Source organism: Sarcophilus harrisii, chromosome 3, assembly GCF_902635505.1.
Source record: "Sarcophilus harrisii chromosome 3, mSarHar1.11, whole genome shotgun sequence".
Taxonomy (NCBI): Eukaryota; Metazoa; Chordata; class Mammalia; order Dasyuromorphia; family Dasyuridae; genus Sarcophilus; species Sarcophilus harrisii.
Window position 1 is genome coordinate 337,751,321 of NC_045428.1, and position 27,940 is coordinate 337,779,260.

General features: G+C 32.9%; 1 protein-coding gene across 3 annotated transcripts in view; it reads right to left on the reverse strand.

Moving 5' to 3' along the window:
- NCKAP5 (NCK associated protein 5) overlaps nt 1-27,940 on the reverse strand; it is a 679,630-nt gene that overhangs the window by 645,135 nt on the left and 6,555 nt on the right. Inside the window, exon 1 of one of the 3 annotated variants that reach the window (XM_031963673.1) lies at nt 130-653. The exons of the other annotated variants lie outside the window; for them this stretch is intronic. The gene's annotated coding sequence lies outside the window, so the exon portion shown is untranslated. Of the gene's footprint in view, nt 1-129; nt 654-27,940 lie in introns of those variants that run through there. 3 annotated transcript variants of the gene reach the window in all.

A 27,940-nucleotide genomic window follows, 5' to 3' on the forward strand; every position in this document is an offset into this window, starting at 1 on the left:
AGAAGAGGGAAGCCATAGGCCAGAAGGAAGAGAAGGAAGGAAGATGGAGGGTTGGGGGGCAGACAGAAATGGGGAGAGATTCTTAGGTAGAATGGAGGGAGGTAGAAGGACAGGGATCTAGCTCCTTACCTCGCCTGTGCTGAAACATTTTGAAGCCGGGAGTGGAGTGGGGGAGCTTCCCAGGCAGGGGCAGACACCGTAATCCTACAAAGTCTCGGGAGGCGAGGTGCTGGCCAGAGAGCCGGGAGTTGCCAAACTTCCCATGTCCAGAGCGCACGGCCGCTGCCAACGGCGGCGGCAGAGGCAGAGGCGGCTGCAGCAGCCTAAGCGAGCCCTGGCAGCAGCTGCCCAGCCTGGCCCGGCCCTAACCCCCCTCGCTCTCTCCGCCGCCACCGCAGACAGGGAAACCTCACTCTCTCGCTCCCTCTCGCCTCTTCCGCTTTGTTGTGCTTCACTGGCTCTTTTTTCCCTCTCCCCCACCCTCTTCTCCTCTCCCTCTCAGGCTGTGGGACGTTTAGCATGTGTTTGGGGAGGGCCACTCGGCTTTGAGGTGCCACTTTCCTTGGGGAGGGGAGTTTAAAGAGCAGATCAAGAGAGCGCCCGGCTGGGGATGCTCTGTGTGCGATCTTGCTCTGTGACTCTGGCCCATTAATTCCCGCCCCCTATCCCCTTCCCCTCCCCTCCAGTCCCTAACCCTCCCCTTCACCCCCCAAGAAACTGCTTAGGATCGGGGCTGTCAAATCCAGCCCATCTGCTGCAATCATAATCAGTCTCAACTGAATGGTTCTGACAAATCTGTGCCTGCAGCAGAGTTAGGAAAACCAGTGTGAGACAGTGTCGAGGAGGAAGAGGAGGGAGATGGGGGAGAGAGGAGGGGAGCTCAGGGAAAGGGTATGTATGGGATTCTATTGTCTGCTGTGAATGAGGAACCGAAGGGGTAAGACAGGAATTGGGAAAGGAAGTAGAGTTTTCCTTTCTCTATTTCTAGTAGAAAAAATAAATACATCCTCCCCACCAGACCCCGAACCTTCAACCTTGGTTAAACAGATCTCTGCTAATGAAGGAAAGAAATGGTTCCCTTAATCTGATTATCAGTATGTCTATCCCGTAAGCTTCAGCAATCCTTTGAAGTCCTATCCTTGGCAGGTAGGGGTTGAAAGGACTTTAGTTTTATAGCACTCGAGTAAGCACCAATGTGGGTTTGGGAATAATGCTTACAACAGGAAAATTGGGCATGTGATTGGAGAAGATGTTTGGATACTTGCCAACTGTTGGCATCTTTTAGGGAACATGGAATTAACTTGTAGGTGAGAAAAGAATACTTGCCTACTATTGATGTCCGAGTCCTTCAGAGTATACCTTTTGCATGGTAGAATGTAATGTTAGCTTATTTAATTTATTTTAAATTCAGTTAGCAAGCAATACAAGCACATTTACAACTAATTTTCCCTTCTCAAACATATTTTTTTTAGTTGAAGATAAAATTTTCTATTTTTGGAGTAATGTGCTCTAATCAACTCTTACTATAACTTGCTGCATTTATATAAAAAAAAGTCATATCTTCAAAGAACTGACTGAAAATTTAAAAGTATAATCAACAAGTATAATGATCCTTTTTAAAACATCATAGAATTGGGAAGAATAAAACCAATGGAATCTTGGACTATTTTGTGTATGTTTCTTTTAAAATGGCAAAAAAAATAATATTCAAGTATTGTGAATAATAATCTATGCTAGTGAAATAGTTTATTCGATAAAATACCAGTTGTTGGAAGCTGAAGGGGGAAATATTCTTAGATATTCAACCAATTCATTCTTAGAGGTATATGAGTTCTGCAAAAATTCATTACACCATGAAGACTAAATAGAATTTTAAAATAGTGTTGAAATGACTCTTTTGCTTTATATGTGAAGAATGTATGCAAGCCACATTAAGCTCTCACATATCTAGGCAGGAACTGTTTCTTTTCCTTATTTTATAAGTCAGTGATGCTTAAAACAGTGTCATGCACTCAATAGCTAATGACAACAGGAAGATAGCATTGAGATGTGGTGAATAAAAATGCATATGCCTATCATAGTGGATAGGAGAGGACAAAGCAGGGACTAATTGTTCATTTCCCAAAACATAACTAAGCACAAAACAGTTATATTACTCATTGTCAGATTTTTGTTTCTTTGATTAATATCAGAGAAAGATAAAAGAAGCCTGGTTAAAAAAATAAATTCTCTGACCACTTTGTTTTTTACTTTGCCCCCTCCCCCTTACAGAGAAAGTATCCATTGAAACTTCTTTCTAAAAAGGCATGCTTTAGAATTTTGATGAGATTACTTCTAGATAGACAATCTGGCAGAAAGAGGGTCATGCACCCACACGTTCAAAAATGTTTATGGCAGCCCTTTTCGTAGTGAGTGGATGCCCATCAGTTGGAGAATGGCTGAATAAGTTATGGTACATGAATGTTATGAAATATTATTTTTCTATAAGAAACTATCAGGAGAACAATTTTAGAGAAGCCTGGAGATATTTACATAAATTGATGTGAAGTGAGTAGAACCAGGACATCATTGTACATGGCAACATCAATATTATATGATGATCAATTCTGATGAACCTGACTCTTTCCAACAGTGAGATGATTGATGCCAGTTCCAATGATCTTGTGATGAAGAGAGCCATTTACACCCAGAGAGAAGACTGTGGGAACTAAATGTAGATCACAAGATAACCTTCTTACTTTTTTTTATGTGGTTCACTTGCATTTTGTTTTCTTACTCATTTTCTTTCTTTTTTGATTTGACTTTTCTTGTGCAATAAGAGCATTGTATAAATATGTTTACACATATTGGATTTAACTATGTTTTAACATGCATAACATATATTGGATTGCTTGCCATCTAAGGCAGGAGTGGGGAGGAAGGAGGGGGACATCTGAAACACAAGGTTATGCAAGGGTCAATGTTGAAAAATTATCTGTCCCTATGTTTCAAAAAATAAATAGCTTTTTTTAAAAAAACAAAGAGGGTCATGTAAGGATACAGAGTGCTTTTCAGAATAATATTGGTAACTATATGAGCATAAACAATTTACATTAACATCTCAGAGATTCAGTTTTCCCTTCTGTAAAGAAGAGGACAGTAATACTAGACTAAGGATAAATGTGGTTAATATAATATAATGTGGTCATAGTGAGATATATAATGCCTATAATGTCCATCCTGAGAGGTATCTCCTCTTGTATATGTATACCTGATAATCAATATGGCAGAGCAAATAACTAACTTTAGAGTGAGAAAATCATAAGTTAAAGACCTAAATATAAGGCCTGCCTCTATCAGATACTAACTACAATTAGTTGTGTGAACAAGCCTTACCCTCTCAGTGTCCTATAAACATTAAAACTGAATTGCTAATTTATATCAGTAAAGGGGGGATCATTCCACACTAGGAATGATCTATCTACTCTGAGAAAATCTCAGATCTAAGTCAGTCCTTCACACCATCAAAATATAAATTGATACTATTTTTAGAAGTAAAAAAGCACTACATAAAATGCTAGTGTTACTTCTAATCTATTTAATCAGTGAAACTAATCCTTCCTAAGTTTTTAATCATATCATTTTAGTTTATATTTTGAGATTCACCAGTTGTCATTGTTGTTCAGCCATATTGGACTCTTCATGTTGCCAATGTGGGGCTTTCTGGGAAAAGATACTGGAGTGGTGTCCCATTTCCTTCTCCAGTTTATTATACAGATAAAAAAATTGAAGCAACAAGAGTTCAGTGTCATACCCAGAATCACACAGATAGTGTCTGATGTTGGATTTGAACTCAGGAAGATGAGTTTTCCTGTCTGTAAGAGTGGTATTCTATCTATGTTGTCACTTGGCTGCCTTTAAAAAAAATGTCACTAATAATGGCTATAAAATATTTGAGGATAAAGGGAACAGAGTAAGCAAACTTGGGTAGTGATATAAAAGGTATTTTTTTTTTTTAGAAATTTAAACAGCTGTAAAAAATAGATATTTGATCCTTCCAAATAGTGTTGGTGCTAATTTTACTAACATTGTCATTACACCAAAGCTTTATATATTCATATTTACTTCTGTTAGAACAGATTATATAATATAAGAACATTAAAGAAAATAGTAAACCATAACCAAAGAGAAGAAACCCATTATATTATCCAATTTACCCTTTAACACTATTGCTTTTCAAGTTTGGAGAAACCCTTTCATGGGTAAATGGTCTTTTTATTGGTAGAAGTACATCGATTAATCAGTAAAAATTTATTAAGAGCTGCAGATAGATCAGGAACTCTTTGAAGCACTGAGACAATGAAGACAAAAGTGAAAATAGTCCATGACTTCAGGGAGCTTATAATCTGGTCAGACATGAAAATATATATGTATGTATGTATATAGGTATGTGCAAAATAGATATTCTGAAAGGAAGAGGTAAGGAAAAAGTATTAATTCAAAGACTTGCAGGGTAGAGAGGGAGGAATACACATATAGGAGTATATGTAAAATATAATGGGTACTAAGGTAAGTTGAAGCTTTAAATGCCAAAAAGGAGCTTGAAAGAAAAGTCATTTGGGGGGTAAGCACAAAAGAGGAAGTCAAGGAGGCTATCTGTATAGAATTTATCAATAGATAAAGTAAATGATAGCAGAGGAAAAGGTAAGTTTATCCTGGGACTTCATCTGCCACAAGATCAGTAGAAATGTAAGTACAGAAAAAGACCATTTTTTTTTCTTAAATCTGACATTAGAGACAATTTAAATCTCTAGGATCCTTGCCGAGTTACTAAGGAAACAGAGTCAGCAAGAAAAAACTATAACTTTGCAGTGAGAATATGATAGTGAAAAGCAAGATGAAACTAAATTATAGGTCATTAAAGACATGATTAAAGGTGAGAACATGAATGTAGTGCTTGTTTAATAGGTGGTGAATATAGGGAAAGTGTAAGTGAAAAGAACAAGAATGTGCCTAATAAGCCAGTCTGGAATGTTACAGACATTGATATGAAGAAAAGGCTGTTTTTATTTGCTAAAAAGCTTTGTTAGTGTAAATGATATCATCTTAATATCTTAAACATGACTACTATTCGTTTATCTCTAACTTTTGTACCAAAAGATGTCAAAATTTACTTCTTCCAAGAAAATTTTCCTGAAGCACTCTGGAAAATGATCTGGATTTCTTTACAGCTATAAAAGATTTTTAATTCAAGGTTTCCGTGGCTCATTTCAATTCATAATATATGTCCCCTTTCCTTGATTCTTGGTTTATTTAATCTATCAGGTTTGACTCTTAATCCCCAGGGGACAGGAACAATACTTTGCCCATAATATTCTATATTATGCAACCTAAATACTTATCATACTATAGGGAAATATTACATGATCAATATGCTTTGAGAATACATTTCAGATTCAATTCATATCATTTCCTAGTATACTGTTATCTCATCATTAAACTGTCCTCAAGAGAATATATTCTAAAGGAGACTATCTTATTGTGATATCTATGTGGTACTTCAGTAATTAAACCCTTTGGCTATCATATCAAACAGTCCCATCTTTTACTGATTTCTGCTCTGTAGAATTAAAGTGAGATGCCAATGCATTTTCTAAAATGAAATATTTTTTACATCTGAGCAGTGAAAATGTAGCAGTTAATTATTTTATCATAGCATTTTATTCATTCATAAAATTATTATTTATTGGGCACCTGCAATGCAGCATAAGCTAGTATAATGGGGCTAGAAAATGAATTATGAAGGCACACAGTCTTAGCTATGTCACTTACTTGGCAGTATTGACTTAATGAATAAAAATGTAGTTCATTGCCTCTAATGTTCTTTAATTTTTTTTTAGCAGACTAAATCCTTTGAATTTGTCCTCCTAATTTCCTACCCTAAGGAGATGGTATTTTAATTTGAATACATATGAAACTAAGAGGAGAAAATAAGGCATATTTTCTTTGGTAGCTAAGTGTCACAATGAAGAATGTAGGTATTGAAATCAAGTCTTGTCTTCGAATTTTGTTTTAGGTAATTAGGAGCTGTGTAACTCTGGGCAAGTCACTCAACTTCTTTATGCCTCAATTTCTTTATGTGTAAAAAGAAAATGAAAGCACTTACCCCACATCATTGTTCTAAAGATCAAATTAGTTAATATATGTTAAGTACTTCGTTAATATTACTGTTGTTGCTGCTGTTATACCCAGTACAGTACGTTCATTTTACGAACAGGAAAATTCCTTCACATTATTTTTTAAAATCTTTCTCATAATGCTTTCCCATTATACTTTTTCTTATAGTAATTTCTGTATAGTATATGGCATGTGTTTTTGATTAAATCATAACTATGTATTAGAAAAGAGACGCTATCTCTGTGTCTTATACTTTGTCAGTTCCTAGTAGTTTCTCAACAAGAAGTGACAATCAGTAAATATCTGTTGATTGAACTGATTGAGTTTGAGAGACAGGACAAGAAAGACAGAGATACAGATAAAGGTACAGAGACACAATTAGAGACAGAAAAAGACAGAAAGGTCAAGATCTAATGATGTCTAAAATGACAAGGACTCACTTGTGTAACTGAAAAATCTTATCTAACTGAATCTTTTTGCAAAAGTTACCTACTTCATTTAAATCTCAGGTTTTTTCAGGTATAAGCAGTGCTACCTTTAAAGAATTTGTGGTCATACAAAATATATCTGCCACCTGAACATCAAATTTTACCTCAACATTCCATCAGATGTTACAGGAATACAGGATTTGAAAAACAGCAAAGTTTAGAAAACCTTAGGCTAGACCATACAACCTCCTAAATTGTAATGATATATGAAATGTATAGATTTAAAAACTATTAATTAAAATCTTGAATAACACTTTACAACTTCTAGTTATATTTACCTATTGAATTATAATGAGTTCAGGTTCTGATAGCATATAATATATGGTTAATTAAATCATAAATATTCTATTCTTAACAAAGAATGAGAGATATTCTGCTAATTAATTTTTTAAAATTAAACTGAAATTACCTTTTTTATAGGCAACATTAAATACAACCAAAATTATTTTCTGATCATTAAAAAATCAATACTCCTGATGAATAATTTTTCCAAAGCTTTTCTAATTTGAGTATACCGGAATTATAGTGATTTGATTTATTCTAAATAAGCATCAGGTGAAAACTACAGAGTTGACCATCTATTTTGTATACTCCATGTGTCATGGAATCAAAAAGCAATCCTTTCCCCATAATTTAAATAGATTTCATTTTTATTAAATATATAGTTTATAGTCTATCTTCATATAATATCTCCTCCCTTCTTTTTTTGGATAACTGAACAATTAAACCCAAGCCTTTAATATAGGATACATAATATCACCTAAAAAGGAACGTATATGAGAAATTCCATTATGGATATACACACACATATATATATACATACACATATGTAGGTTTAGTTTCAAGAATCAGCATGGGTTGGAAGTTAGATTTTTTTTTCAAGAAAAAAAATAATCAAATCACCTCAAATCAAAATAGCACATTGGAGTTATCCTCTTTACTAACCAATGCCTCTATTTAAAGGCAGAATCAAATATTCTAATATGGTTATTGAAATGCTACTTCACATAATAAGAATAATAACAGCTGATATATCTATATAGTTTTAACTGGTAAATTTGATATTGTCAGATGACATCATATTATTTAGGAACAGTGAAAAGTCAAAATTATTGACAAATTTTAGAAAATTCTTTCCAGACAGAAAAGGGGTAGATCATTCTTAATATGGATTATGTCCCCAAAACATACTTAGTAAAAAATAGTACAAATTCCACCTAAATATGATGGACTTGGAATTCTTTAGAACTTTTGAGAAAGAAATGGGGATAATTGTAAACAATTTCTTGAAAAATTAAGCCCAATATATTTCTATAGATAAAAAGACTAATAAAATAATGGAATAATAGAAATAAAACAGAAAATATTATGTTAACCAGTAACAGAAAAATCTTATACTATAAAATGAAATCATAGTGCTTCCATTAGCAGTTGTGTTCACCTCCCAAAAATACATAAAGTGAAGAAGATTTATACTGTCAAGCAAATTGATGAATGGAATCTGGGAAGGATGGTATCATTTGAGTTAATTATTGAGATATTTGAACAGTTTATCTAAAACATAATGTGAAGTATATGAAATTATTAAATATTATTATAACTTCATCTCAATATGATTAGCTTCATTTATAGTTTTATTTATTTTATTCCATGCATGCAGAATCTTACAAGGAATCTAAAGGCATCACTAGATTGCCAAAGGGGAGCATGGAATACAAAGGTTGAGTATTCTTGGTCTAGAAAAACTAAAATGAAGGGATCATTGATATCTTTAAAGTCACAAAAAACCTAGAAAAAATTAACCAAATTCCAGAATATTTAAATAAGAGGACATTCTTTGAAGATTGAGAGAGTTTAGGACTAAGAAGAGTCCATTGCTTAAACTAAATAGGAATCTTATGGAACTCTTAAGAACTGCCCAAGAGGTGATAGCACTCTATAAATAGACTAAAAATGACTTGATTTTAAAATTAATGGACCAAAATGATGACTAATGGAAATATGTGTGTTGAGATAAATCACTAGCCTTTGAAATTGACCTCAAAGAGGACCAGCATGTGTTTCTACAATACATCAATGGATAATTTTGTCAAGCCTATGGGTCTGCTTCTTTGGGAAAATTCTTAGCTTCTGACAAAGCATTGTGAAAAGCAGACATGACCTGGAATGCTCCTTCCTTTCCAAAAAGAAGACATTGGAAACTATGAGAAATGAGCATAGTTCATATAGACAAAGAGGATGACTTAAGAAACTGCCCCAACTCACCACCAAAAGTCCAATCAGGATGATAATTTCTCAAGTATCAAAATATCACTTCCTGTTTCTAAACAGAAACAGAAGTGATGCTTCCAGTTTCTATCTCAGAAGAAGGAACTAAGGCTTTGAAATCCCATGAGAAAGTTTGTATAAGAATGTATTTAGACTTTATACTTAGGGTTGTTCAGATGAGACTGAGGAAAGCTTCCAGACACTGTGAACCTTTGAACTTTTTTTGGTTTGTTTATCTATCTATTTATCATCTATCTACACATACACATACACATACACACACGCGCACACACACACACACACACACACAAACATTTCAGAATTGTATTAACATACTTCCTTGTAATATATCTGAATGACTTGAGCAGTTTCACCAGAGATACATTATAGGCAATGAGCCTAGCTGCAGGCTTTTTGGACCACAGTTCCTCCCTCCTCCCCTCCCCCCCCCCAAAAAATATTACTTATTGTTTTCCAGAATCCATTATTATAAATAGTAACCTAACTTTAAGAAGATCATTCCATTCCCTCTTCACCTAATCACTTTCCTCCTTGGAGTATCACCCTGATTGAACTTCTTCTTTTAATCTCTGAGAATATAAACACAAGACTTCACAGAATTAATACATAGGGCATTATGATAATAGCGCCTGCTATTTAATTCACTCTAGTTTCCGTTTGACAAGAATAATAATTTATGATATATTTATGATAAAATGATCACTTATATGATACATATATAGGGATACATATATGAAGTTTACCTATAACCATTTTTCTTCAAATTATATAGAGTAAGATAATAGTTGCATTTTAATTCTTTCTAAAATAAATATTCTGCCTTTATAATAGCTTTCTACTGAGTAACAAAAATAAACATGTAAGCTACTTTTTAAGTTATCATGAAGATAATAGAAATGAACCTCTAGGTTGTTGTTGTTTTTTTTTTTTACTAATTAAATGATCTACAATATTTTATATTAAATCAACATCTTTATGTTATTATGCCAGCAAGGATGCTTGTCCCTAGTAAGTAAATTTTATCTCAAGGTCTTAATGTTTTTCCTCTTTCTAGCATTATTAGTTTTTTTTCCCCTAGTCACTATTGTTTACCCCTCCTGCTCTAACTGTATCCATTGGCCTTAGCATATTAAATATTAAATTAGCATATTAAATGAAATTAACTTCTAATTTTCAATAATGATGTAGAACTCATCTCTTTCGTTCTTCAGAGGGCTAAATTATTTCTCAAATAGATTAATATAAACTTGCACCAGCCTAAAGAATGATCTGATTCACTTACAATGGTGAATTCTATTATGATCTTTTAATCATAAAGTCTGGACACTTGGAATCAAGCAGATCTGAAACAGGATATTGCTGGTAAAAAGAATCCAATGTGGGAAGGGAAGGGTGGGGTACATTTCTAAATTTAAAACACTATTTGTCCTTTTTTGAAATAATGATTTATATACACTCTGTACACAAAAAGATTATTGGATATGGATGATGTAAGGGTGGAATTTCAGGCATTTTGCCCAAAGATTATTAATACTTGGTACCAAAAACTTGAATGGGGGGGAGGGGAAGATAAGAAATTAAAATAAGAATAATAAATCTTTCCTATAGTCATTCATGAAAAAACAGGATCATGACTAGGCTTACTATAAACATATATACATGCAATATATTATATAATATATAAACTTTATTTTTTATACAATGGGACATAAGCATTATTTTAATTTATACCATGACATTATAAGATTTACCTATTATATATATATATATATATATATATATATATGCATCCACACACATATGTGCCTGTATGTGTGTTTAATATAAAGACTCACTTTTTAATAGAAATGTTGACACTAAAGAGGTATCTAGACATAGGAAGCTAGCATAGTGGTGATTTTAGAAACGATGTCAAATAAAATGTAGTTCAAGGAAGCAAACCTATTTAGGCTGGGGAAGAAAACACCAAAGAAGACATGGTTTTCAAGTACTGGAAACTTTTCATTGGAAATGACTATAGAGTTTATCTAGTTCAAACTTCTATCCAATACAAGTGTCTGTAGTCTTAGTAAGTGATAACACCAACAAATAGTCATAGTGGTGATAGTGGTAATAATTACTTGCATTTCAGTGCTATATAGAGGTTTGCAAACTACAACCTGATCATGCATATTTGTGTGCTTATATATAAACACACATACTATATAAAATAAGATCATTATAAGGAAACTTAGAGACCATCTAGCTCAATCTTTATTCAAATCCAGAAACATAACTTCAAATCATCTAGACATCCAGACATTGGATATTACATTACATTGGATAGTTAAAATCATTTAAAATATAGAACAACTTTTATTATTTGAGCTCCTTGTTTCTACCTATCCTAATTTTATCCTTTAGAATAATGGAAAAAAGTCATTTTCCTTTTATACAGAGGAATATTTCAAATATTCAATTATTTAATTACTTATGTAAAATTAACACATATTTTATTTTAATGCATATAGTATCTGCTTAATGTGCTAATTCAGGTGTCATATAAGGATATAAAAACAAAAACTATTCAAATAAAATACAGATGTTCTGTCAAGCTCAAAGTATGAATTCACATATAGTTCTAGTAATAAATTTTCTGATGCCTAAGGTCCAGATTTTCTAAATGCCGAGAGATTCAACAGAATCAGCAGAAAGTTGAATACTATATAATGAATGGGGGAGAGGAGAACTTCAACTCATGAAATGGACAAAAATTTTAAAATGTGGGAAAGTGGGCAAAGGGCAGTAAAAAGCATTTTTTTTAAAAAAAGCATTTATAAACATCAATTCATCTGTCAGTACATTAACATATAGTCTTCCTTCAATAACACCTTACCACCCTACAAAAACAATTTAACCAAGTGAATATTAAAATTCTCATGAAATACAAAATGAAGACATTTAAAAGTAGAAAAATAGTAGGCAGTTATTTTGTGTGTTCCCCATGAAGCTGCAAATACTGAATTAGCAAAATTGCTTTCACTCTGAGCTCAAGAGCAACAGAAAATATAATCTCGTGTTCTAAGGCATTTTGCCTTGGAATAGTGATAATAAGTATAATCAAATAGAGGAAAATATGAAGAACAGTTTAAAGATGTCACTGAGAATGAAGTAGGAGGTGGAGTCAAGATAGCAGAAAATAGACAGGTCTTTGCCTGAGCTCTTCTTGCCTTCTCCCAGAATCAACATTAGATCAAGTCTCTGAATGGATTTTGTAGTGACAGAACCCCAAAATATTTGGAGGTAACAAATTCTAGCAAAAGATATCTGGAAAGGACTTCAGGAAGGGTCTATCTCAAATGGGGTAGAGGGGAGTTGCAGCTCAGCATAGGGCAGTGCAGGGAAGCCCAGGGTGGAGAGATCTCATGAGGGGAGTCTAGCAAGAGGTTCTTAACTAAAATATAGTAATATTGGCTACTCTGCACTGCTTCAGAAGACCAGTGAATCATAAGACTATAGATGCAACAATAGAAGACAAATAGTGAGCTGTGAATTTTCATATAACAGACACATTTGGCCAAGCCCACCCAGGGCTGGGGGAAGTCTACAGTAGCACTGGCCCCAGCACAGTGCAAAGTCCCTATCTCCATGTAAAGGAAACTCAGGACAATCTCCCCTCTACCCTAGGAACAGATCTCAACTTTTAAAAATGAGCAAAATAGCAAAAAGCACTCAGACCATAGAGAGATATTATGAAGACAGGGAAGAACAGAACCCACATACTAAGGATACTAAAGGCAAAATGCCTCCAGTTGAACACTCAAAGAAATGAACTTGTTTCCAACTAATAAGGCTTTCTTAGAAGAATTCAAAAAGGATTTTTAAAAAGATTGAGAAGAAAAATGGGGAAAGGAAATGAGAACTTTGCAGAAGTTTGGAAAAGGAAACACAGAAATTAACTTAAGAAAACTTTAAAAATACATTGATGAAATAGAAAAGAAAACAACTCCTTGAAAAAAAGAATTGGTGAAATGGGGGGAAAAAATCCAATGAATAAAACAACTTCATTAAAAGTAGAATTGGCCAAAAGCAAAAGATATATTGATTAGTTGGAAATAAGAAGAAAGGGAAAAGATAAGAAGATACCATATATAATTATAACAGTTTTAAGCCAGCTTCCTTAAATAATATGCTGACTCTGAAAAATGGAAATGGACAAAAGTAAATAACACTTTGTTTACAATAACTTTAAGTGTCACTATATTTATGAGAATTTTAATGCTAAATAATTGTTTCAAGAAGGAGATCAAATGAACCTAGGAGCTGACATTATGAGCAAAAACACTTGTTAATTTTTTTTTTTGTAAAGTTGAGGAAGTCAAGTACAAGCTCAATATGAATACATTTGAAAAGAAGTAGGGTGATGACATATATAAATAAATAAAAGACAGACGTGATGAATGGAAATAAATTGATATAGTGGTATATAAAAATCTATATTAATATATAGACATATGTATATTTCTGTTGGCTTCTAATCTTACTCATTATCTTTCTCTCTAAACCTTCTATCTCCCATTTTTCATTTTACTGTAGAGTATACCACTATCCTCTCAGATTTTCAGACTTAAAGTCTGACTGAGTAATATTGGCTGAGAGTCATCCTTGATTCCTCACAATTTATCTATAGCCAATCTTTTATTGATTTCACTCTTTTCTCTTCTGATACTTCTACCAAGCAGTATCACAGGTGCTTATCAACTAACACCAGGATTGCTGCAGTAGCTTGCTTGGTAGGCTGTCAGAATCAAGTCTCCCCTTACTCCAATTCATCCTTTATTCATCCATTAACATAATTTCCCTAAGGGGTCTCACACATGTCACCCTCCTAATCAATAACCTCCAATGGTGTCTATTGCCTCTAGGGTCAAATACAAAATGCTTTGTTTAGTATTCAGATTTCTTTGTGATCTAATGTAAAAACTGCAGTCTTTCTAGTCTTCATACACTATACTCCCTGACACATACTGGTTTCCTGTTCATAACATAAACAAGATTCTCCATCTTTCAATTCCAAGGATTTTCTCTCGCTGCATCCTCATAGCCGGAATGCTCTCTTCCCTTCACTATAACTATTGACCTCCTTGACTCTCCCACTAAAATTTGACATTCTATAGAAACCTTTCCCCAAGCCCTCTTAATTCCAGAGCTTTACTTATGTTAATTATCTCCTATTTATCCTGTAAAATGCTTGCATTGTATTCCATATATGTGTTTGTTTTTATCTTGTCACCAATTAAACTATAATGTTTCATGTGGATAATAAGCTGGGTCTCAAATTTGGAAAATCATTGTTTTCTAATACTTGCCACTATAAAAGCCTATCTCATACAAAAATGCAAATGTTCTCTTTGTGATACTATCTTTTACAAATTATGGAACACTATAGTTTCTGGAGAATATTATAAGTAGCCTCAAAAAGGATGGAAAAAAATGCATAGTAGACTTAAGTAAGATGCAATGTTATTTAATATAATTTTCATGCATCAAGCATGTATCATGTGATACATAATATAATAATGCAAGAATAGAAAAGAGCAGTTTTGCTAGGTGTTGGCAATAAATCCAAGCAAATGAAAACAATCCCTGACCTCAAAGGGCTTACATTCTGATAGTGAAAAAACAATATATAACATGAAGCTAAAAAGTTGAGAAGGGGGAGGAGAGGAACAAATACCTGTGGGAGTCACTGAATGCTCTGAAAGTGGGAATGCTCTGAAAATATGTTCAAAATTGGTCTATTAGAAGTTCAGTGAATTTCCAAGGTGTATCTCAAGGTTTCAGAAGTGGGGATGATAGTTCAAGTGAAAACTTCCATAGTATAGAGATGGCTGGGAAGATGCCAAAAGAAAGAGAAAGGGAAGGCCTTCATTTTCTTGGAAAATATTATGGAAACAGATACAACTTTCATTGCATAAGGCAATATGGAGAATTTGCAGTCTTCATTGGTGGAATGGGATACATGTGTTAAACTGCATAGTGTTAAGCACTATAAGAATTCAGAAAAGGAAATCATTGACAGAAAAGTTGAGAAAAACATCAGAGACAAGTCAGATTTTGTTGATTTTAATTTACTTGTTTCAATTGTATCCAACTTTTCATGACTCCATTTGGGATATTCTTGATAGAAATTCTGGAATGGCTTTCCATTTCCTTCTTCAATTCATTTTACAAATGAAGCAAAGCAGGTTAAATGACTTGCTGGAGGTCACACAGCCAGTGTCTGAATTCAGGAAGAGTCTTCCTGATTCCAGGCCCAGCACTCCATGTATTTTCATGGTTCTACTCTGGAAAGGACCATTACATAAGTGAGTGAAAAAGCCATACAAGTGAATTGGATTTAAGTGAGGGAGGGCTGTGAGGGAAGAGAGGATTAGAAAACTCATGGACAAAGGTAGGACAATCTAAATAGATTTCTTCCCCTTAGGGCCATGCTCTGCAAAATAAGCCAATCAATTAAAGTAATTCTTCTTAAGCTTTTAATGAGTTTTAATAGGATAGCTTGATACCTTTCTCTCGTATTAAGTATGTATTTTTAATAGAAACATCTTAGAGTTACAATCTGAGATCAAAAGGCAGAGATTTGGGACATTCTTGTTGAATGAGATGGGATTTTTTTTTTAAGGGTAGTAGGCTTTTTGGCAACTCTACATTTCAATACAGATCACACTCTTTACCTTTAATTTATACTAGCCCTTTTCTTAGATTCTAATTGCTAAACTACAAAGGCAAAATCCAGCCTAATTGCTAAAAGACAATGTTCTATTTTGACAGTAAAGCTTTTAATTCTAAGCCAAACCTACTTTAGTGGGATCTCTCAAAATCAAACCTATTCATTTCCAAAGCAGGGGACTATGATAATTAAGTATCACCAAATACGTGATAAAGACATGTAAATAAATATGATAAGCTTTCAATTAGCCAATGATAGTCACAAGTCTCCAGAGAACACTGAAGTCATCACAAGACAAAACAATTACCCTGAAGAAAGAGTTCACCCAAGCACTACATGGTTCTTTTTTATTGTGCAATTGTCTTTCTCCATCATGCTGTGCTCATAGTGTCTATGGAAAATTAAACATTATTCAATCAAATGATTTCCTGGACAACTATTTGCAAGTGGTTTTAAACTCCAGCCTTGCACTGGTGCCCTGTGCCTGCCATCAAGCCATTTAATTACCACTGAATAATTCTTTTTCCAAGAGAAAAAGAGCTGATCATAGTCTTTAAGGAAATTGTGTGCCAAAATATTAATAGATTGTCACATCAACTTGCCAGTACTACAAGAAGACGGCTGACTCTTCTCACTATAAAGAATAATGTGTCTCTCTGTGTTTGTCTATATCTCTTTTTCTTGTCTTTCTGTCTTTATATCTCTATTTGTCTCTCTCTCACCTTACCTCATTCACCTAATAATATAATCTAGTCAGATTATTTACAGAAGTTATAAAGTAAATGATCTGCCAGTGACTTTGAATATCAACCAGTCCATTCTTTTCAGATAATAGATATCCCAGGAAGATGCAGAGACTTGACTGAAGTCAATCAGCTTATTAGTGACACAACAAAATTAGATTCAGCCTGCTGACCCCTATTCCAGTGTTTTTGTTTCTCCCACTATATGACCAGAATTTGTATATATCAAGAGATGATATAATCCCTAGCATTTTAAGTAATATTGTTTAGGTCCTTGGGTCACTTTCACCTTATCTAAAGCAAAGAAAGTATTAGCTCTGACCTTGCAATTTTGGAAGCTCAAGTATTTGAAAGGGAACTAGAAGGACTTCACTTCATAATTCCCCGAAAAACTTGACACTATTAACTGAAAGCTTCCTTGTCTCTTCTCCTCCTAAACTCCTTACCATTTAGATATTCTTCAGCCCCTCTCCACATCTCAATTTCTGGATAAAAATGACTCTCTTCTTGTCACAGCTCACCTTTCTACATGAAACCTTGATCACTTTACCAATGTCCCTAATTAACTCTGCCCTCTCTTTAAAATATTCAAGGAGGGGGAATGCAAATCTGTCTTTGAAGATACTATACCACTGATATCGCTCATCCTACTTTGGAATTACACATATTGTTAGAAAAAAAAAATCCTTAAATGAAAATGAAACCTTCCTTTCTATCAATTGCTCCTGGTTCTTTCCTTCTGGGATTGAGCCAAATAAGACTACTCCTTACATTACATCATTTTAAATACATAAAGAAATTATTCTGTCCTGTACAGATTCAATATTTTAAGTTTTTTCAAGTAACTTTATATGTTAGGCTCTACTTATCAATATTCTCTTTAAAAACATGGCATCCAAAACTGAATATAATTTCTTTAATATTGTCTGATCAGGTCAGAAGCTAACAGGACCATCATGTCTTGGTTCTGGAAATTACTGTATAATTAATTTCTTTGATATAGCTTGATTACATAAGTTTTTTTTCCATTTCTATAACAATCAACTTAAATTGAACTTTCCATGTACACAAATGTCCAAATCTTTTTTTAGATGATTAACTATTAGTTAACCCACTCCCATTTTGTTTTTCTGAAGCTTTTTTAACCAAATATTGTTTCATATCTACCCCTATTAAATTTCATATTCTTTGAGTCAGTCCAATATTCTGCACTATTGTGGTTTTTCCCCACCCTCCAAATCTTACTTTATCATCTAATTTGCTCCCTTGTAGCTTTTATCAATTGTTTCTCATTCTTTCCAAGGACAAATATAATAAATCTAATCTTTTGTGGTGGTCTTCAAACATTTGAAGACACCTATTATATCCTTCCTGAGTCTCTTCTTTTTGAGGCTAAAATTTCCCACTTGCTACAATTTTTTATAATATAAAATGGAATCAATAACATTGGCCATCTAGATTGCCCTTTTCTGGATACACTCCAGGATATCAACTCACTTCTTAATCCATGAAACCCACAATTAAAACAATACTTGAAATGAAGTGGGGATGGGGGAATAAGGTAGATCAGTCATCTCCCTGTTCTGAAAAGGTCTGCCCATTGTAATGTTGCCTCAAATCATTTTAGTCTTTTTTGGCACTTTCATCATTCTACTGACTCATTATTAAGTTTGTAGTTCATTAAAAACCTATAACTTTTTCAGATACTTGCAAAATTCACTTTCTATATCATTTTTTGCACATTTTGCATCTATTCCTATTGAATATAATCTTGTTAGATTGCCTGTCACAATCAGCCTGTTGATTTCTGATTTTGTCCTCCACTATGTTAATTATCCCTCTTATCTTTATGTCATTTTCAAATTTAATTAAGGATGTCATCTATGCCTGTATCTAGGCCATTGATAAAAATCTCAAAACTATATAAGACCATAGATCCTAGTGTACTCTGAAAATGTCCTGCCAGGTTGACCTTGAACCATTAACAGCTATGTTGCGAATATGCCGTCCAATATGCCTTATGTGAATAGCCATCCAACCCATTTTGAATACAATTGTTTCTATTATATCTAATCCATATATCCATTTTCTGCAAAAGAATAGCATGGGTTACTTTATCATTGGATCAGAGGCAGAATAGAATGGAGTCAGTTTTACATGTCTTTGTTACGATTTTTTTTTTTATTAAATGAAGCTGTCCCCTATCAGAAAAATGCAACTTGCATCAATACTGTATAACAGGTGTTCCCAAATGGTAGCTTCTGATTGAGCAATTTTTAAGTGTGACCCGTTCAACTGTAGGAAGTCAGTCATGAAACCATATCTTTGCCAATGGCTTAAAGGAATTTTCAGTGGGATTACATATACTTAAAAGCCATGTGACCCTTCCTTTCTTGCTGGAAAATGTCTCTGAGATATAGGGATGGATATGCCAAAACAGCAACAACTTCTCTACTATTTTCACCCACCCCAATTCCTTTGCTCATATATTTTGTTTCCTGTCATACAAGTGATTATATTCCTGGCAATCTTTGAAATTAGAGGAAGTAAAAAGTAGATCCATTACTGACGGAAGGTTGGCAGTCCTTACTACAGATTCTTATTCTGGAAATGCTATGATTTCTGTGTTTGGATATAAAAAAAGAGTGTGTGGGAGAAAGAAAAAGGAAGACAGAGATTCGTTCATTTTTTTTTTTTGTTTGTTTAAAGACTGAAGTCCAAAACAGATTCTCCAGGAGCAGAATAAAAATAGCATCCAAGTGTTTATTTTTATAGTACATTTTTTCATTTGACTTTAGTTAAGCTTGAAGAACTGAAGCTATTTAAAGGATAGAAAGGCCATCCAAACCCTTATTTCTTCAAACATGTGCACAGATGCACATACTCACTCCTTTTTTTTTCTTTTTGTTTACATAATCTACAGTAGTTTGTGGGGTCCTGGGGTTAATGCCATCCTTTGACCTTTAGAAAAGTCTAAGGCATGATGGAAATAATTCTATGTGTTACGACATGCCCAAATCTCCCAAAATGTCCTACCTTGCCCTAATTCTTAATACAAAAACTTTTTTTTGAATGGGGATAAGAATAGTAACTGTGTCTGTAACTTCACTGATATAGGGAATTACAGTAACTATTTGCAACATATAAACACTTGCTGAAGGTACTGAGAGTTGAAATGATTTGCTAAGGGCCACAAAGACTTTATGTGTCATAAATGGGACTTGAACTGAGTTCTTCCTAGTTTAAAGGTAAGATTTCAGCCTCCATGTCATAAACCATTTTAAATAAAGTTAGAATGAGAGTAAGGAAAGGAATAAAATTATCTATTTGTATTTGGTGATGATATGAGTATATGTGTCAGAAGGGCAGAAGAGAAGAGATGTCTTTTAGATAAATTTTATAAACATATTCTTTACTTTTTGTATTTGTTCTATTTTGTTGTTGTTGTTAAGATGTTTCACTCATGTCTAACTCTCTGTGATACCATTTTTTTTTCCTTTTCTTTTTTTGGCAAAACATATTGGAGTACTTTGCCATCTCCTTCTTCAGCTTATTTTACAGATGAGGAAACTAAAGCAAACAAAATTAAGTGAGTTGCCCAACATCACACAGCTACTAAACAAATGTCTAAAGCCAGAGGTCCTCCTTATTCTAGGGCCAGGGCTCTAATCACTGTAAAACCTAGCAGGCTATGGTCATCCTTTTGAATTGCTGTTGGTCAATAGCAAAGAATATTCTAAAAGAGGTTGCAAGGAGAGTGGATTCATTGTGCCCCAAGAACAAATTAAATTGGAAGGAGAATATGCTTATATGAAAACCAGCATCCACAATGTCAAGCATTCCCATTAAGAAATTCTTTTTTGCATGTTAACTCCATGGTTCTTTCTATCCCTTTCCTTAACTATGGAGATTTTCACTGTAACAATTGTGTTCTGAGGTGTAAAGCCTTTCAATCCTATGACTTAAGAAATTCAATTCAGTTCTTTTGGGTTTATTAAAAAAAAAGAGTAAAAGATGCAATTTCCTATTTTTTCCTATGGTAATAAAGAGAAAAATGACTACCTTCATTTTTGTTCTTTCATAAGAACCAAAATAACTGAACTCAAACATTTTAAACTTTAAATTAATATATTCCTGAGGGCTATTTGATGCACCTCAAGGTTCATCTAAAAATAGAAGTGCTTCTTCATTTAAATAGCACCAGCCAAACCCGAGGCCCAAATAATTGTGTTTTTCCCCCCAATGGGTAATCCTCTGACTCAACTATACCTTCAGTCAGAAGCCCAGGGACTTTTGTTTTTCTCACATGAGTGAAAAAGGAATAGACAGTAGGAATTGGGGAAAGAAGACAGGAAGGAACAGAATATTACCACTATTAATTTAGTCCCAAGTTATATTTTAATTATGAAAATAAAGACAAAACTGCACAAGTGTTTTTATGGAATACACATACATACACATTACATATGCTATGTATATATGCACATGTATGTTTTTACACATAGGTATCTGTTAAATTTGGGTCATGTTCCCACAAATGTATTTGCATATGTAGGTATATGTGTATGTGTGTATTTCATATGTAATTACATATTTATGTAAACACGTACGTGTGTGTGTGTGTGTATATATATATATATATATATATATATATATATATGCATGTGTATGTGTATCAGAAGGGGAGAGTTAAAATCCTTTTAGCAAGATTAACTTATTTTTATCATGTATATTCATTCTTCTGGATTATTATTAATACAACAATGAGTGGTCATGTTTCTGGGAGAATATAAAACTCTATGTTTCTTCATTTTAGAAGCCTATGTACATTGTTGACCAAAAAATATATGAACATAGAAAGCTCAGATAGATTCATATTTTCTCAAATAAGAGCACATGTTAAAAAACAGATGGACTTTCTTTTTAACTCCATGTTCACTCATGTTGGTATGCAGTCCCATACATATGCTAGGCATAGTGCTCTCACTGAAAATTGTTTACCATTAGATTTGTGTTAAAGAAAACCCCAGTTAACATTTTTCACATTTTAAAGTTTTCACTATCCCCAAAATGACAAGTATCTCTGTGCACTAACAATTTAATGGATTTTCCTCCATTTAAATTAAAATTAAATAGTGGGCTATGGTAGATTACACTTTTCATATCTTTTCCTAGAATAAAGTACTCATTCATTTTTTACTGTGGATACACTTCAACCTTAATAAATGCATTTATGTCAGGAAAGTCATTTATACTATTGCCTGCTGGAGTTTTTCTTCTTTCAACTTAGTGGGGGATATTTGTGCTCTTTATTACCCCAAATAAATCTAAGAAATGTCTTTTACTTGAGGCTCTTTATTTTAATTTCAGAGAAATAAATTATTTTAGGCCTCAGGCCATATTAAGGCATGGGATGATCTAAAAATAGTCTTGCAAATACATTTTAATAAGTTGTTTTTAGTTTAAGTGGTGGTTAATATCTATAGGTTTCCCAAATCTTATCAGAACTAAATTTTTGGAGACAAGTTTTTAAAGAAAGATGTTCAAGGACAAAGAGGAATAAACTTTAAGTAGTGTATATAAATTATAGCATTATAGAGCTAATGGTAGAAAGGACTTTAAAGGTTTTCTCATCCTCATTTTATAGATGAAATACTGAAGGCTCTTGAGGGTCAGCAGCTTTTCCATAGTCACAAAGAAGTGCCAGGTACAATTTGAACCCAGATCTTCTCATTTCAAAATCAGTATTCTTTTCTTTGCATCGCTACTTACATTAATCACCTCTTTGTAACTACTCATCTCATATTTAAACTTTTCTCAGTTTTATTATGGTGAACTTCATAAATTTACAAAATAATGACAAGATTTTCTATTGCGATATAATAATATTTGTTAGATGAAGCTATATAATAGAGCCAGAAATATTGGTCTGTAAGGCTTTAGTGTTCCTCAGATGGCCACAGAATTTTGTCAATAGTCTTGGAAATATGGCAGTATTTGAATAACTGACTGATTATTCACATCATTGATTTATAGATTATAAACACCTTATGATTAGAGGTCTTGTTAATTTTTGTTCTCTAACTTTAACATCTAAGTGCTTAATCTAATGTCTGTTGACTCATATCAAGATAATTTGACAATCTGTCCATCACTTGGCCCTGTACTATCTTCATCATGAAATCATAGTAGCTATCAGTATCAAATCTAAAATTCCCAAGTTGACATTCAAGGCTACTCAAATAACATGAATAATGATAATAATGAAAATAATAATTGCTCATTTTATAGGGGATATAGGTGGTATAATATACAAAACAAGAGACTTGGAAACAGGAAATTTTGTGTTTGATCTCTTCCAAAAATATTTAACTAGCTCTGTAACCTTGAGTCAGTCACTTCATCCATCTTACCTCCAGTTTTCTTATCTATAAAATAGAAATTATAATAGCTGTGAAATCTACCTCACAGAATTGTTATGAATAGAAAGTAGGGCACAGAATATGACCTTTGCAAAAAGTTATATAAATATTATTATCATTTGATTTTTAATTTACAAATATTTTCCTCTCAAAAACCCTGCAAAGTAACATTAATATTAGCTTTGTTCTAAATACTAAGAAATGATGAATTGGAAAGATAAAGTCAAATCCCACAATTATTAAGAGCCAAATTCATATTCAGGTCTTCAACTCTCGACTCCAGCATTTTTTTTAATAGTACTAATCTATACTGCCTACATTGTTTGACATCACCTTCTCCAGACTGAACCATCTTTCCTGTGAAAAAGAAAATTTAGTAAAAAAAATCTGATATAGTAATATCATATCTGCACATTTATGTAACATTCTGTCTTAATAGTCCCTCATTTCTCTGCTGTGAATTGAAAGATATGTTTTAATTTCTGTTTTCTCTGATGATTATGTTTTTCATTTTGTCATAGTTTAACTCCCTTCTCTGATCAGTAATTATTATAGTCATTGTGTATACTGTTTTCTTGGTTCTGCATCAGTTCTTAAAAATCTTTCTCTTTTTATTCTGAATTTCTCATAATTTTTAAATATTTAATAATATTCCAGTGTATTCAGATAATATTTCATTTTTTAGTCATTCCCAAACCAATGGACAGACATATTGTTTCCAGTTTCTCATGATCACAAAACAGTTGTTATAAATATTCTGAGAAAAATGCATTGTAATAAGATCTGTGGATCAAAGAGTTTGGTCAGATTTGTCATTTTTCTCATGTAATTCCATGTGATATACAAAACTATTAAACTACTACCATTCTTCTTCTCTATTCACTGTATATTATGGACACTTCTTCCCATAATTCCTCTAAAACTATTTCCAATTTATGAAATCCTTATTAATATCTGGAGTATAACATGAAACCTTAGGGTTGTCTTTATTTACATTTATCTTATTATTCATGATTGAGAATCTGATTTCATGTGGTTATTAATAATTTATAATGCTTCTTTTTAAAAGCTATGTATATTCTTTAACGACTTATCTGTTGGGGAAATTTCTTTTGCTGTTATATTCCACATTATTTTTTTCCAAGTATATCTCTCTGATTACCCTTTAGACCCCTTGAGGGACTTCTATAAACTCCATTTTCAATTGTGTGCATATATTCTTTACCTGACCCTTGAGGACTACATAAAAAAATATTTCAGCATGTGTGGATATCATCTATTTTAGGATGTGACATCCAGATAGATTAGAGAACTTCTGTCTAGCAAATTTCTATGTATTTCTTTTCCTATCAATGATTTGAAACCTATATTCATAGCTTATGATGTCCAATGGGCTACCAATGAGAAGACAAGATATTCTAGTCATAAGTACAGGAAGGAAGCATTCTTCCTTACTTTAGTATAATGGAAGATACAGATCCCTCTAGGAGACTTATGATTCCTTACAAAATATTAATTTAACCAGCTGACTTATATTTCTGCCTCCCCACCCCACTCCCTAACCCCTTGCCTCTTTGTCTCTTTTGTCTCTGTATATCTATCTTGCTTTGGGTTTGATTCCTTGTGTCTCTGTCTATCTCTAGGACTGCTTCTATATGTTTCTGGGATTTTCCTCTAGTAGCTATCTTGTCATATTAAAAAACCTGGAAAACCTGAGAGTGCAATTGGAGCATATGTAGTGGCTATATAATTACTAAGATCAGGTTTGTGACAAGGAAGGCAGCAGCATCACAGAAAAATGCCTCCAAAAGACAATGCCATTTGATGTTTAATAGGACTTAGTGGAAATGAAGTATGGAACTGACTATAAGGTTTGAGATGAAATTATTTTCATCCCAAAGAGGTTTGAATATTGGGCTCCCAAATGACTGAATATACTACTAGTGATACATTACTGGATTCTGTTCTAATTATTTAAAAATTATGCAGCATTCCCTTTTCTATATGAGAATAACTATGTTTTCCATTCATTATTTATATCATTTATTGAATAGTTCCTTTACTTCCCCTATATGTGGTAGGTAACTTTGAATAGAGTCAAAGATAGATTTGTTCCTTGGAGATCCAGGGTAGAATAGAATAAAATACTTAGGGAGGCTATTTTCCATCCAAGAAGTCAGGGATCTCCAGAAAAATTAATCTGGGGCAGATAAAGTCCAGAGACTGATTGATACAAGTTGCTAGCCTCTTTAGTCTCAGCCAAGAATTTTTCTTTGGTCATGAAGGTAGAACATATATTATAGACATCAGATTTTATCAGTGGTTTTTGATGCAAATATTTTTCAAACTACCACTTTACTTCTTTATTTTTCATTAATTTTAACTATGAAAAAGATTAATTTTATAAAATTTTATAAAAGTTCAGCTTTGTGTTACATTCTCACTCTCTTTTGTTTAGCTAAGAATTCTCCACCAAGGTATAGTTATGAAAAGAGATCTTCTCTATTTTTGGAAAATAACATTCTCTGTTTTTTAAAATAGTGTGACCACAAATTTAATTGAATATTTATTTTCTAATAATTTTCTAATAAATGTAGTTTGAGATTCTGGTTTAAGCCAAATTTTTGCCAAATACTATCTAGTTTTCCCAAAACACCTTTTCAGAAAGGGAGTTCCATTAATAATTTATGTTTTTGGATTAATCATCTCCTGTTATAATTTACTTCCGTTTCTTTTTTCTACTTTCCGTTTCTTATTAATGTAATCATTTCTATTCTATTTTCTGATTTTAATGAGCATCAAATAATTTTGATAACTACTATATTCTAATGTAATAAAGATCTAATAATATTATGACCATTTGTTATTCTCATTTTCTTGAATATTCTAAAACTTTATTTGTTTAAAAACTTTGTTATTTGCTAATTCATAAAGTATTTACTATGTAGTTTGAGTGTTAAAGCATTAAATTATAAATTAATTGTGATATTATTTGATCATACTGGCATGGCCTAATAATGATTAGAGAGCACAAGTGCCTCAAGAATAATATCTTTGTCTCCTTCCTTGTTTGCTTTACTTAAGATCTTCCATCCCCAGCACTTTGTACAAAACTTATTAATCAATACTTGTAAAAAGAATGATGTACTAAATGTTTTCAATAACAAATTCTTTCCTAAATGTGTTGAATTGGTGGAATAATATAAAAATTCTTTGTATCATGTCCAGTAAGATAGCTTTGTATCTGCCACATTGTGGGCACTTAAAAAAAAAAAAAGACCATGAATATTAGATTCTAGAAATTCTCAGTTGTTTCTTTGACGAGGTCTATTATGTTCTGTGTACTAAATTTTACAGCTGAGAAAAAAATATGACATTGATCTTGTTTATGCTTTACCATAAGATAACTTAAAATACACTTGTATACAAAAGGCTCTAAATGAAATTGTTGATAAGTCAATTTTCATAAATTTGAATATTGGCTCTGCCACCTTAGTTATATAAGTTTAATCAAGTCATCTGCCTAAGAAGACTCTAAGAAGAGTCTCAGGTGACTTAGTCATAAATGGTGCTTGCAAAAGAGTAGGGGATGGTAGAATTTGGACAGGGTGTTCTCTAAAGCAAAACTTTTTATACTATGGGATCACCTAACCTGAATGTGGGAGTCATGAAAATCTGACAACAGTAAACGATATCAAATATTCCACCAAGATTTAATTTTTATATAAAAATTAACGAGTATATCTATCTCAGTATGCAAATTTTCTTTGGTCTTTAATAAATGATAAAATTATGTGTATACCAAAAAACTTTTAAAATAAATTTCTTTATGGTTTAATGTCAGTAAATGTTTGATTTGTAAATCTATTTTATACACCTACATACCTGGGGTCATGTAAAATTGTTTTGAATGAAAAGATGTTGCAAGGAAAAAGTTTAAGAAGGCCTGCTCTAAAAGACCTCCCAGTTATAAAGCTATGATCCTGTGATCTGATCGTAACTATGATGTTGTTGTTGATGATGATGATTTTGATGATAGTATGACAAAGCAACACTATTACATTAATTCAAATAATTTTATTAATAATATTTTCATTACTTGTTCAACTAATCATTTTTCCTCCTTTTACTTTATTTTCCAGTATTCTCTTCTCTAATCTGTACACTTTTCTCTCACAAACTTTGTACTTTCCTATCTCTGGACCTTTGCCAAGGTCATTCCTTTTTTTTTTTTTCTTCTATCATTTTCTACCAATCTGTAATTTTCTTTCCTTTCCTTTCCATCTCTCCAAATCCCCACTCATCTTTTAAAACACAATCCCTTTCAGGAAGTCTTTCCAGTCCAAAGCTCCTCACCTTCTGCTTCATTGGTGCTTATTCTTTATACTACTCACTTGACAATTCATTATGAACTACTTTGTGCTTTCTTGTTTCATACAAAATTAGTTAATCCATACTTGTTACTTAATTTTTAAATTATTTTCTTTCCAACTAGATTGTAAGTTTCTTAAGTACATCCACGACTTATATTTCTTCATTTTCCTTACAACAGTACAGTTTTATAAATAGTAGATATTTGATAAATATTAAGGGAATAATTGATTTTTCTTATTATGTTGTCATAGCTATCTTTGATTCCATGATTCCCTAGGGAAGCAAAATGGAAGATAAGAAATATTGCAATATTCTACTTCCTTGCCTGAAAGTGCTTAGTGATATCTACTGTTATTATATTCTATGGGGGGTCAACATTCTATGTACATTTGTGTATATGTATGTTTACATGAGTATATGTGTATGCATGTACACACACATACACAGAATGGAAAGCATATAAAAATTGTTAAAAAGAAACTTGACCTTGCATATTACTAGGGTAGATCTTCATTATGAATCTCAAAATCTCATATCTTCCTGAATAGAAATAAAATGGTTTCCTTTGGAAATAACCTAATGGTGTTGCCATATATTGAGGGGGGGCGGGGAGAGGAGCATTCCAGGGACTCTAAATTGCCTTATTCAATGCCAAATTTACATTGACTTTATTTGTTTGTAATTCTGATAAAATTTAAAATATGTCCTTTATAGCTTTTATCCTAGAGGCCTGGGTTCAAACACTGGTTAATTCCC